Below are 11,258 nucleotides of genomic sequence, written 5' to 3' on the forward strand. Positions count from 1 at the left end.
GAACACATTGACTCATGCCCCAGTTTTTTTGACTGGGTGAATCATAGATCTTTATTTGGTTGGACTGAGCCCGAAATAGGGAAGCCTACGTATCTCACTCCCGAGAGAGGAGAATCAGGTCAGACGTAGTTCCATCAGCTTGTTCTTTGTTTTGATTTGATTTTTCTTTCATTTTCAAACTCTTTCTTTTATTCTTATTTTTTTGACATTTATCTTTGACTCTATTTTGATTCCAAAAGAGTGATATGAAAGAAAAATAAAACGAAGCTCAAATGGGAAAACATAGGATGACACAATGTTTGGATAGAAGAACAAAATGCCTTCATCATGTCAATCTTAAAAAATGCAAGTACTAAACATACAATATACTCAACAAAGGATCAAATATCATACATAGTATCTTTTGATTGCATCAGCATTGATAGCCATTTCTGCCATTTTGCCTTTAATAACTGTCAAATATAAGGCTCCATTGGGCAACACTTTCTTCACAACAAAGGGACCTTGCCAGTTAGGGGAGAACTTGCCTTTCGCTTCAACCTGATGAGGAAGGATACGTCTCAATACCAGCTAACCAACTTCGAAATTTTTGGGACGAACCTTTTTGTTATACGCTCGAACCATCCTCCTCTGATACAACTGGCCATGACACACAGACGTTAGATGTTTTTCCTCAATCAAACTCAAATGTTCCAGTTGGGTTTTTACCCATTGGTCATTATCGATCTCTGCTTCTACAATGACTCGAAGAGAGGGAATTTCAACTTCTGCAGGGATGACTGCTTCTGTCCCATACACCAATAAATATGGAGTTGCCCCTGTTGAAGTGCGAACTGTGGTGCGATAACCTAGCAATCAAATGGAAACTTTTCATGCCACTGTCTAGACCCTTGTACCATTTTTCACAATATCTTTTTTATATTCTTATTGGCGGCTTCGATAGCACCATTGGCCTTTGGGCGATATGGAGTAGAATTTTGATGTGCGATCTTAAACTATTGACATACTTCTTGCATCAAATGACTATTGAGATTGGCAGCATTATCTATAATGATCATCCTAGGAATTCCAAATCTATAAATGATATTAGCATGAACAAAATCTACCACAGCCTTCTTTGTCACTGACTTGAAAGTTACTGCTTCTACCCACTTTATGAAGTAGTCAATGGCTACCAAAATGAATCTATGCCCATTGATTCCTTCGGCTCAATCGGTCCAATCATATGTATTCCCCAAGCCATGAACGGCCATGGAGTGGCCATTGCATGCAACTCAACAGGAGAAGAACGTATCAGATCACCGTGTACCTGACATTGATGACACTTTCAAACAAACTGAATAGAATCCCTTTCCATAGTAAGCCAGTAATAACCTGCTCAAAGAATCTTCTTTGACAAGACATGACCGTTCATATGTGACCCGCATACTCCAGAGTGTATTTCAACCATGATTGTCGAGGCTTCTTTTGCATCCACACCTTAAAAGTCCCAGATCTGGGGTCCTCTTATACAAGATTCCCCCACTTAAGAAAAATCCACTAGCCAAATGCCTAATAGTCCTCTTTTGATCGTTGGTGGCATATGCTGGGTATTCTTCTGACTAAATGTACCGCTTGATATCCAAGAACCAAGGTTCTCCATCGATCTCTTCTTCAACCGCATTACAGTAAGCATGCTAATCACGACTCTATATATGCACTAGATCGATGTAGGCTTTATTAGGATGTTGGAGCATTGAAGATAGAGTGGCTAAAGCATCAGCAATTTCATTACGAATTCTTGGAATATGCCTAAATTTTACTAACACAAACCGTTGACATAGCTCCTGCAAGCATTGCCGATATGGGATGAGCTTCAAATTTTGCGTGTCCCAATCACCTTGAATTTGATGGATGAGCAAATCCGAATCCCCCAACACCAATAATTCCTGGACTCCCATATCAAAAGCTAACCTCAAACCAAGAATGTAGGCTTCATACTCTATCGAGAAATGTTGTCCCAATTCAGAGATAAGAACCACACCTATTTCGACTCCTTTCATATTGATAGCTCCATCGAAAAATAACCTCCAACCTGGATCAGCATCTATAATAAATTCATCAACACACGACACTTCTTTGTCAGGAAAGATATAGGCTTCTGAAAGATATACTTCAAAGGATCCATGTGAGAGATGAGATAAGTAGTATAGGATGAGAGGTAATGCTTCAACTTCTGTGCTACCCAAGTTAGGGCATAACACATCCTTTTAAGAAGAGAATACTTGGCCTCATAAGTGGTGAACTTCTTGTTAAGATAATAAATAGCCTGCTCTATTTTCCCTGTGACATCATGTTGTCCCAGGACACAACCGAAAGAATTTTCCATGAATGATAAACATAAGATCAAAGGCCTACCAGGCTCCGGGGATACCAGCACGGGTGGATTTGACAAATATCTTTTGATTTGATCGAACGCTTCCTGACATTCTTCAGTCCATTTTACCGTAGCACTCTTTTTCAACAACTTGAATATGGGCTCACAAGTGGTCGTGAGTTGAGCAATAAACCTGCTAATGTAGTTCAGTCTACCAAGCAAACTCATCACCTCCGTTCTATTCTTGGGCGGGGGCGAATCCTGAATGGCTTTGATTTTTGTGGGATCCAATTCAATTCCCCGATGGCTGACTATAAACCCGAACAGCTTTCCAGATTTAACTCCAAATACACATTTTGCCGGGTTGAGTTTGAGATTATACCTGCGAAGCCTTTCAAAAAATTTTCTTAAATCTTTAAAATGGTCGGCCTGAGTTTTTGACTTAATAATCACATCATCCACGTAGACCTCAATCTCCTTATGCATCATATCATGAAACATAGTGGTCATGGCTCTCATATATGTTGCTCCAGCATTCTTTAAACCGAATGACATCACTCGTTAACAATAAGTTCCCCATGGTGTGATAAAAGATGTCTTCCCTGCGTCTTCATCATCCATAATAATCTGGTGATATCCAACATAGCAATCCACAAAAGAGGCAATCTTGAGTTTAGCACAGTTGTCTAACAAAATATGAATGTTGGGCAGTGGAAAATCATCTTTTGGACTGGCTCTGTTCAAATCACGGTAATCAACACACACTTGAATTTTGCCATCTTTCTTTGGTACGGGAACAACATTGGATAACCACATGGGATAGCGAGCTACTCGAATTACTTTGGCTTTAAGTTATTTCTTGATTTCCTCTTTAATTTTAATACTTACATCCATTTTAAACTTGCTCAACTTTTGTTTGACAGGAGGGAACGCGGGATTAGTTGGCAATTTGTGAGCCACTAATTCAGTGCTTAAACCAAGCATATCATCATAAGACCATCCAAAAACATCCTTATAATCCATTATTGCTTGAACCATTTCATCTTTTAGCTGTGGCAAAACATGTACACTGATTTTAGTTTCCCTAACATCTTCTTGATCCACTAGATTTATTGGCTCAGTCTCATTCAAGTTAGGATTCGATTTGTCTTCAAACTGTTCCAACTCTTTGCTTATTTCTTCTAGTACTTTTTCTTCATCATATTCCCCATCCTGCTTCATTACATCTTGATTAGTTTGGATTTTAAGATCAGGCTGAAAATTCTGCATGCATGTCATGTCATTAGAATCAGCATAAAGAGAACTGTGTAAGAAAAGAAAAATAAAATAGATTAGACACAAAACAAAAGGGACATTGCATTTCATTAAGTAAAAGATAGAAGGGTTTAAACATAGATGCCAACATAACATAAAAAAACTGAAATCCGAATTACAACCCTGAAATAACTCGGATAAACAGAAAGAAAAATAAAATAAACTACCAAAATTCCCTCCTGACGGGGAGAGAAGTGACTTCCCAATTATTAAGCCAGACAGCTGGACCTATGAATTGCACGTCTGCCATACTGGTACCTTCTCCTACTTCAACCATATCAACTTCAATACAAAGGTTCTGGAAGTCATCAACCAATTCAACTTCAAATTCCACATGCTTCGTGACACCGCTCTTAACAAATAATTCACTGAGTAGTAGCATTGGGCGAGGGAGTGACCATGTTTCCTTTTTCCTTCCCTTAGTTTTCTTCAAATCTTCAGCCGTAGGCTCAAATCCCAGACCAAACGTGCCCACATTCTCACTCAGACATATGGGATAAACTATATCGTGCAAAGACGCTCCCAAACCCTTTCCTGGCTCAAATCTATATTTCTAAAGTTCACTCACCATCATGATAGAAGCAGAAGACAACTGCGGTCCCGGTATAGCCTGCCATTCAGGGATACGATTCAGTAGCATTGTATCAAAAATTTGATAGACAAATGTCTCCTCTATGTTATTTGCTTCAATAAGAGAAAGGGAGAATCTTCGTAGGCTGACAAATCTCCTTCACCATGAATAAATACTTCTTGCCTGTCGTGCTCAAACTTAATCATTTGGTGTAGTGTAGATGCAACCGCCTTGGCCTTGTGGATCCATGGCCTTCCCAACAACAGATTGTAAGAGGATTCTACATTCAATACTTGAAACTCTATGGTGAACTCAACAGGCCCTATGGTCAACATTAGTTCTATTTCGCCAATGGAATTTGACTTTGCACCATCGAAAGTCCTAACACATACATTGTTGGTCTTGATCCTGTCAGCACCAATATTCAGCTTTTGCAAAGTAGAAATAGGGCAAATATTTGCACCTGAACCTTCATCAATCATAACATGAGTGACGTAGAAATCTTCACACTTCACTATAATGTAAAGGCCCTGGTTATGCCATGTACCTTCAACAGGCAATTCATCATCAAAAAAGCTGATCCGATTGACCTCAAAGATTTTTCCAACCATTTTTTCAAGTTGGTTGATTGTAATATCCCTTGGGACATATGCTTCATTTAACACCTTCAATAAAACATCATGATGCTCCTTGGAGTACAACAACAAAGATAAAAGAAAAATTTGAGAAGGAGTTTTCTTCAACTGGTCTAATATTGAATATTCTGGCAACTTCATCTTTTTCAAAAATTCTTCAGCTTCTTCTTCAGTGATAGGCTTTTTGATAGATGACGGTCCACTCACCGTTGGCTTGGACTTTCTTAAGCTTTTCAGCACGAAGCATCTTTCTGACCTAGTCAAACCTCCTACCTCATCTATATCTTCCACAACTTCTTTCCCGTGATAGGTCATCACAGTCTGCCTATAATTCCAGGGAATCCTTTTCGTATCAACTATCGGAGGTTGGGTCACCGGTTTGAGGACGATAGGCGCTGCCAGTGCTCCTTTCACTGTCAAGATGGGCTAACTCAGAGATCCCACCACTGTCAACTTAGGTTTATCCTGACTTAAATCAACATACCTTCTGGCGCCTTGTACTGTGATCAGGGGCTTCTTTGTGCTTTCTTAGGCTTTATCTTCTCTCATTCCTTCCTGGCTCAATGATATTGCTTTCAAAGACTCCGCTACATTCACCGATTTCTCCTCAATGGTCTGTATCTTAACAATAGTCTTATAACTCCTCAAAGACTCTTTCCTATCATATATCAATTCTAACATATTGGCTTCAGCATGGGTTAGCAGCGGATTCTAGTTAATATTTGGACCATCCGGGGCCTGGACCAACATCTAATTCATGTTAATTAAATCTTGGACAGCTCTCTTTAAATTCTAGCATTTCTCGATATCATGGCCTAGCATATCAGAATAGTATGCACACCTTAAAGAATAATCGAGATTCCTCGGCGGTGGATTTGAAAGTCTTCCTTGAATTGGACTCAAAATCTTCAACTTTCTCAACCTATCAAACAAGCTAGCATATGACTCCCCAAGAGGTGTGAATTGATTTTTGACTGCCTTCTCCTTCTTATACTCGGACCTAGGCTGAAAGATGGGTCTGGAGGGGTTCTGGTAATTTGGTGGAGCGAATGGGCAATTTTGTGGAGCTTGCGCGCGCCACTGTGGGTAAGAAGAGGTTTGGGCATATGGCTTCGCACCATATACTGGGTACGATGGTGGTGGAATGGAATATAAAGGGTTTTGTGGAGGGTAGTAATGGTGGGGAGGAATATATGAAGCTTGGGTGTAGACTTGGGATTGGGATTGGGGATAGGGGCGAGGTGGTCTTTTGGGATAGGAATGGGTTCCAGCTACGATAGTCGCTACATCCTCTTTCTTTTTTTTACCTCCAAATATGCCAGATCCACCTTGAATCGCTTGTGTGGTGTCTTTTAATGCGGCAAAACTCACTATTCGGCCGGTCTTAATTCCATCTTCTATCATCTCCCCTATTTTAAGGACTTCCATAAAAGACTTTCCCATTGTCAGAAGTAAATGTTGAAAATAGGTCTCATCCTGCGCCTGAATAAAAACTTCTACCAACTTATTTTCTTTCATTGGAGGCTTTACCCTAGCGGCCTGTTCACGCCACCTTATCGCGTATTCCCTAAAACCTTCAGTGCTCTTTTTCTTCATGTTGACCAAGGATTTTTCGTCCGAAATTAGGTCGATGTTATACTGAAAATGCTGAACAAATTCAGAAACCAAATTATCCCAACTGTTCAATTTATCGATTTCTTGATCGATAAACCATTCTGAGTCCAAATCTGAAAGACTCTCTCCAAAGAAAGCCATGAGCAATTCTTCCTTTCCTCTTGCAGCCCTTAACTGGTTGCAATAACGTCTTAAGTGTGCCATGGGATCGCCATGTCCTGCATACTTCTCGAACTTAGGCATCTTAAAACCGGTGAGAACATTGATTTCTGGGAACATGCAAAGATCTTTATAAGAAACACTCCTATAATCTTCGATTCCTTGCAGATTCCTCATAGCCTGTTCTAAACTTTTCAATTTCCGAGCTATGATATCCTGTTCCTCCATTGCGACAAGTTTCTCCGTGTAAAATGGAAATGCAGGCGACTGAGTGTACCCATACGATTCATTCAATTGCAAAGTAGGCTCCAGGGAATAATACTGACCATCTGAAACCTTCAGTACTGGCTCATTGGAAGACCTAGGAAGCCTCATTGTGGGACGCGCAGCATATATGGGAGTTTCCTGTGGTGGCGGAGCCATGAATGCAGGTGTGATTGGTGGCACTAGCTGAGTAGCGGGTCTTGATTGGGGAGCTGCCAAGGGCACACCAGAACCGCCAGGATAGTAATGTCACGGAGTGAACCCTGGCGCATGCTCAGGTGACTCAGTAGGAGCAGAAAATTACGCCTGAGAGAGCGGTGGGCAATTAGAAATATTCCTAAAACCTTCAGGGAGTGGAGGAGTAGGCATTCCGCTGGCCCATGCCCGGTGCAAATCTATCAATTATTGCCTGAGCCTTAGTACCTCATCATTGTGTCCAGAACTTTCTTCCCTGTGATCCTGATCCGGGTCAACGAGCGAATTTTCAATCTCCCTGCTATCCATGGCGAGCTTTGCTTTGGATCTGGTGAAGTATGGGTGACTAGCCAGAGTGATGCAAACCTACCACTATTATCTGAAAGAACATGCTCATCAAAGACGACATCCGTTAGGATTAGGGCACATAACAAGCATGGGAATCACATTGGTAAAATTGCCCTAAATTCATGCTCATTTCTACCAACTTTTGAGGGTAGCGAGGTCATTTTAACATTATCCTGATTTTTCTCTACACTATTTTTTATCTACACTTATTATTATTTTTCTTTCCCTTTTTTTTTCCCTTTTTATTTCATCTTTTTTTTCGTATCAATCTCTGCTCTTTTCTTTTCTCTCTTTATCTACCTTTTTTTATCAATCTTTTTGGCTTTTGTTTTTCTTTAAAAGAGAAAAAATAATGAAAAACAACAAAACAAAATGATTAGATCGAACCCAAAAGTAGGTTGCCTACGTATCATGTTGTACATGAATCAGATCTTGCGTAGTTCGGACAGCATGTGCATAAGTATTGCCCTTTTTTTTTACAAAAAATGAAAATAAATAAACAAAGGAAAGACGTAACATCATAACCCTGTGAAGAAAGAAAACAACAAAACGTACAAAAGTTTGGGACCATTGTAAAACTAAACAACGAATACGAAACAACATTATAGACCCCTAAGACGACATAGGTGAAATTACTAATAAAGACCCTAATATCAACAAATTGACTTAGACTTAGAGTAGACACCACCCTATGATGAAAGACACATAAAAGGCTCAAACTGAAATAAGATAGGAAATGGTCTTTCAGACTGGTGCTCTGCGTGATAACCGTGGCTGATATGGACCTGCCTCTGAAGTTCTCTTTCTCCCATTTAAACTTTGTAGCATATCCTGTAAAGACACCCTGATATCGAGGAAGAAGCTTCGGGCCCGTATTCCCGCTTCATGAGGAGTGCACTTGGAAAGATTATTCTGACACCTTTCTATCGTCTTGAACAAATCTGCTAGCTGAACCCTCAGTGTTTCCACTTTGGACCCTACACTTTCATCCTGATGATCGTCTACTATGAATTCTTCCTGTATTCTCCCTCTAAGCTGTGCTGGTAAGGGTTGACTGATACCCCGAGGGACAGATTAAAGCCAGACCTCATATCCCTGAGTATTGGCCCGAATTATCCAAACTTTCTGTGAGTGTGTCCACACTTAGCTTTGTTGCATGCTTCCAAAACTGCTCGTACCTTTTCTCACCTAAGGCTTGGTCCTTGAAGTACTCAACATCCTTTAGAAGATCCACTGCTGGTGGTACGTCCTGTAGCCTACCTAACTGACGCATTACCCTAGAAGGATTGTATGGCCTAGTGCAATTGATCCCTAACATAACTAAAGGGAACTACTTCTGACAACCCAATAAGATTATTTTTGGTCGAAGCCACAGATAAGTCCACAAAATGTTATCCCCGGTTCTTGATTCAAGAAATTCAATCCAAGCCTCGACTCCCACGGGTAACGAGAATTTATCCAAATGCAACCTGGAGTCCATGTCTTTCACTCGATTGGGAATACAACGATCTAAAATGTCTGGTCTAACTAAAGAAGGTGCATGCAAATGCTCCATTATCCATATCTGCAATATTAGGTTACTGCCCTCAAAAAATCTCCTTCCCCTTTTCACTTCGGTTAAAGCCTTATATATTTCTGTTAAGATCATGGGTATGAGAGTGAACCTGCCCTTTTGATTAATGCCCTTGTCATTTTGACCCTTATAAAATAGGGCCATCACTGCAGATTCCAAACGGGTATTAATACATCTTTCTTCTAGTGGAAACACTAAAGTACCTAACAAAGCGAGGGTGAAGACTTTAAGACGCTTTCTCTCCCACTTCTCCTTAGTCACATGAAATTCATCCCAAAAGCAATCAAAACCTTCCAAGGGACCGAATCTAGCGAACAAGAAATCTAGGGAAACCCATGAGTCACTTAAACAACCCAAACGAATACCCTTACTTTTTAAACCACAAGACTGCAAAAATCTCACGCCAGTATGATTTCGCGCTCGGATCATATCCTTCTCGATATAGGGCAAATGCAATAAACCTGATATTTATGCCAAAGTAGGAGTCATTTTACATTCCCCAAACCTGAATATCAAACCATTCGGATCCCAAAAGGTCAACAAAGCCTCTATTAAATCTGGACGAGGGGTAACATGCAGAAGTTCCGTGAGGTCACCTAGTATTTTAACCAGTTCCTGTTGATCAACATAGTTAAAAATTTCCCACCATTTGATTAACTTTTTGGGCACTTTGACAACCATCAGAACTCTAGACTTGGAGGCCAAATCCATCCTATAATAACACATAAGACGTTATCTCAAAAATTCGACAGGAGTAGACGATTCCCTACCCTTGGGATTTTTGACGCAAACGTATGTCGATGGGCCAGACTACATTCATGACTCCAATTTGCCGAACAGAAGTACTGAGCGAAATCATTCTACTTGGTAAACAACTCAAGATTATGGGACGAGAGACCTAGGCTAATACTAAGACCAAGGCTGACACAAAAAATTTACTGGACCAACCGAGGGTTGCCTACGTATCCCAACCCAAGGGAAGGGAATCAGGTATGCGTAGTTCATTTAGATTGGACAATTAATGATTAACTAATAAATTGACCCTAACTTACTACCAAAAACGAAAAAAAAAAACTTTTTTTTTTGGGATTTTCGGCTAGACGCTTTAACCAAGACTGACACCACCAATTATATAGAAAAATCTTTTTGGCATTTTTGTTTTTGACAAATAAGTAGAAAAGGGAAACAAAAATTTTTTCTCTCTTTTTTTTTTTTGTTTTGTTTTGTTTTTTTTTTGAATTTACGGTACTTTACAAAATATAAAAAAATCTTTTTTGAGTTTTTTGGATTGTGAAAAACAAAAGTCATAACGAATTCTAAAATAAACTACGTCACTCCTCTTTTTTCATTCTTTTCGACTCACTTTTTCTATTATTTTTTCCTTTTTAGTTTTTGCCTACACACCTTACTCCTAACAATTTTTTTTTTCAAAAATCAGTCCGTCAAATTACCACTTTACCCTAAAAAATGCAACAATTAGCACGTAGGGATGCTTTAGAGGGGAGTCACCTACAAAGGACTATGTGGGTCCCGCTAGGTCTCCGTATGATGCACATAAGCATGACCTAAAGGATGACCTATGTTGTGGTTCACTAATAAGGCTATTCGGGGGAGCGTATGGTCAATAGTAGCTGCTTTGCTTTCCACCTACTCCATAACACCGACGGCTCCCCCCCTAAAATAAGGGTGACTCAACTAGAGGTTGTGTACAACATGTGTACTACGGACTTGTTTCAGAAAGAAGGCCGGGGGTTGGACTCATGACGACAGGTATAAAGCGGTAACACATAGGATAAATACTATAAACAAAGAGCACGAAAATGCACAAGAGTGAAAATAACACAAACAATAACCACAAACAATGCTTATACACTCGTAATGCCAAACAACGCCGATACGACTCCAAAAATAGCTTGAATTCTCATTCTTCCCCAGCAGAGTCGCCAGAAGCTGTCACACCCCTTTTTTACGCGTACTCCAAAAGATGGATATATCTTAAAGTTCGAAAGAATTTTATTATTTAAGTGACAAGAAATGAAAATTTATTTCGGAAAAGGATTATTTGCATTTTTTATTCAGAGTCGCCACTTGGCATAATCCGGTGTGCCAAGTCACCTTTGGAAAATCCTTTTCAAAATCATTTGACTCTTAAATCGGTTTGCGAACAGAAATTTTGGCTAACGAATTTTGTTGACCGAGGGGAAGGTGTTAGGCACCCCTCGATCCCGT

The sequence above is a fragment of the Capsicum annuum genome, chromosome 6, assembly GCF_002878395.1.
Source record: "Capsicum annuum cultivar UCD-10X-F1 chromosome 6, UCD10Xv1.1, whole genome shotgun sequence".
Classification (NCBI taxonomy): domain Eukaryota; kingdom Viridiplantae; phylum Streptophyta; class Magnoliopsida; order Solanales; family Solanaceae; genus Capsicum; species Capsicum annuum.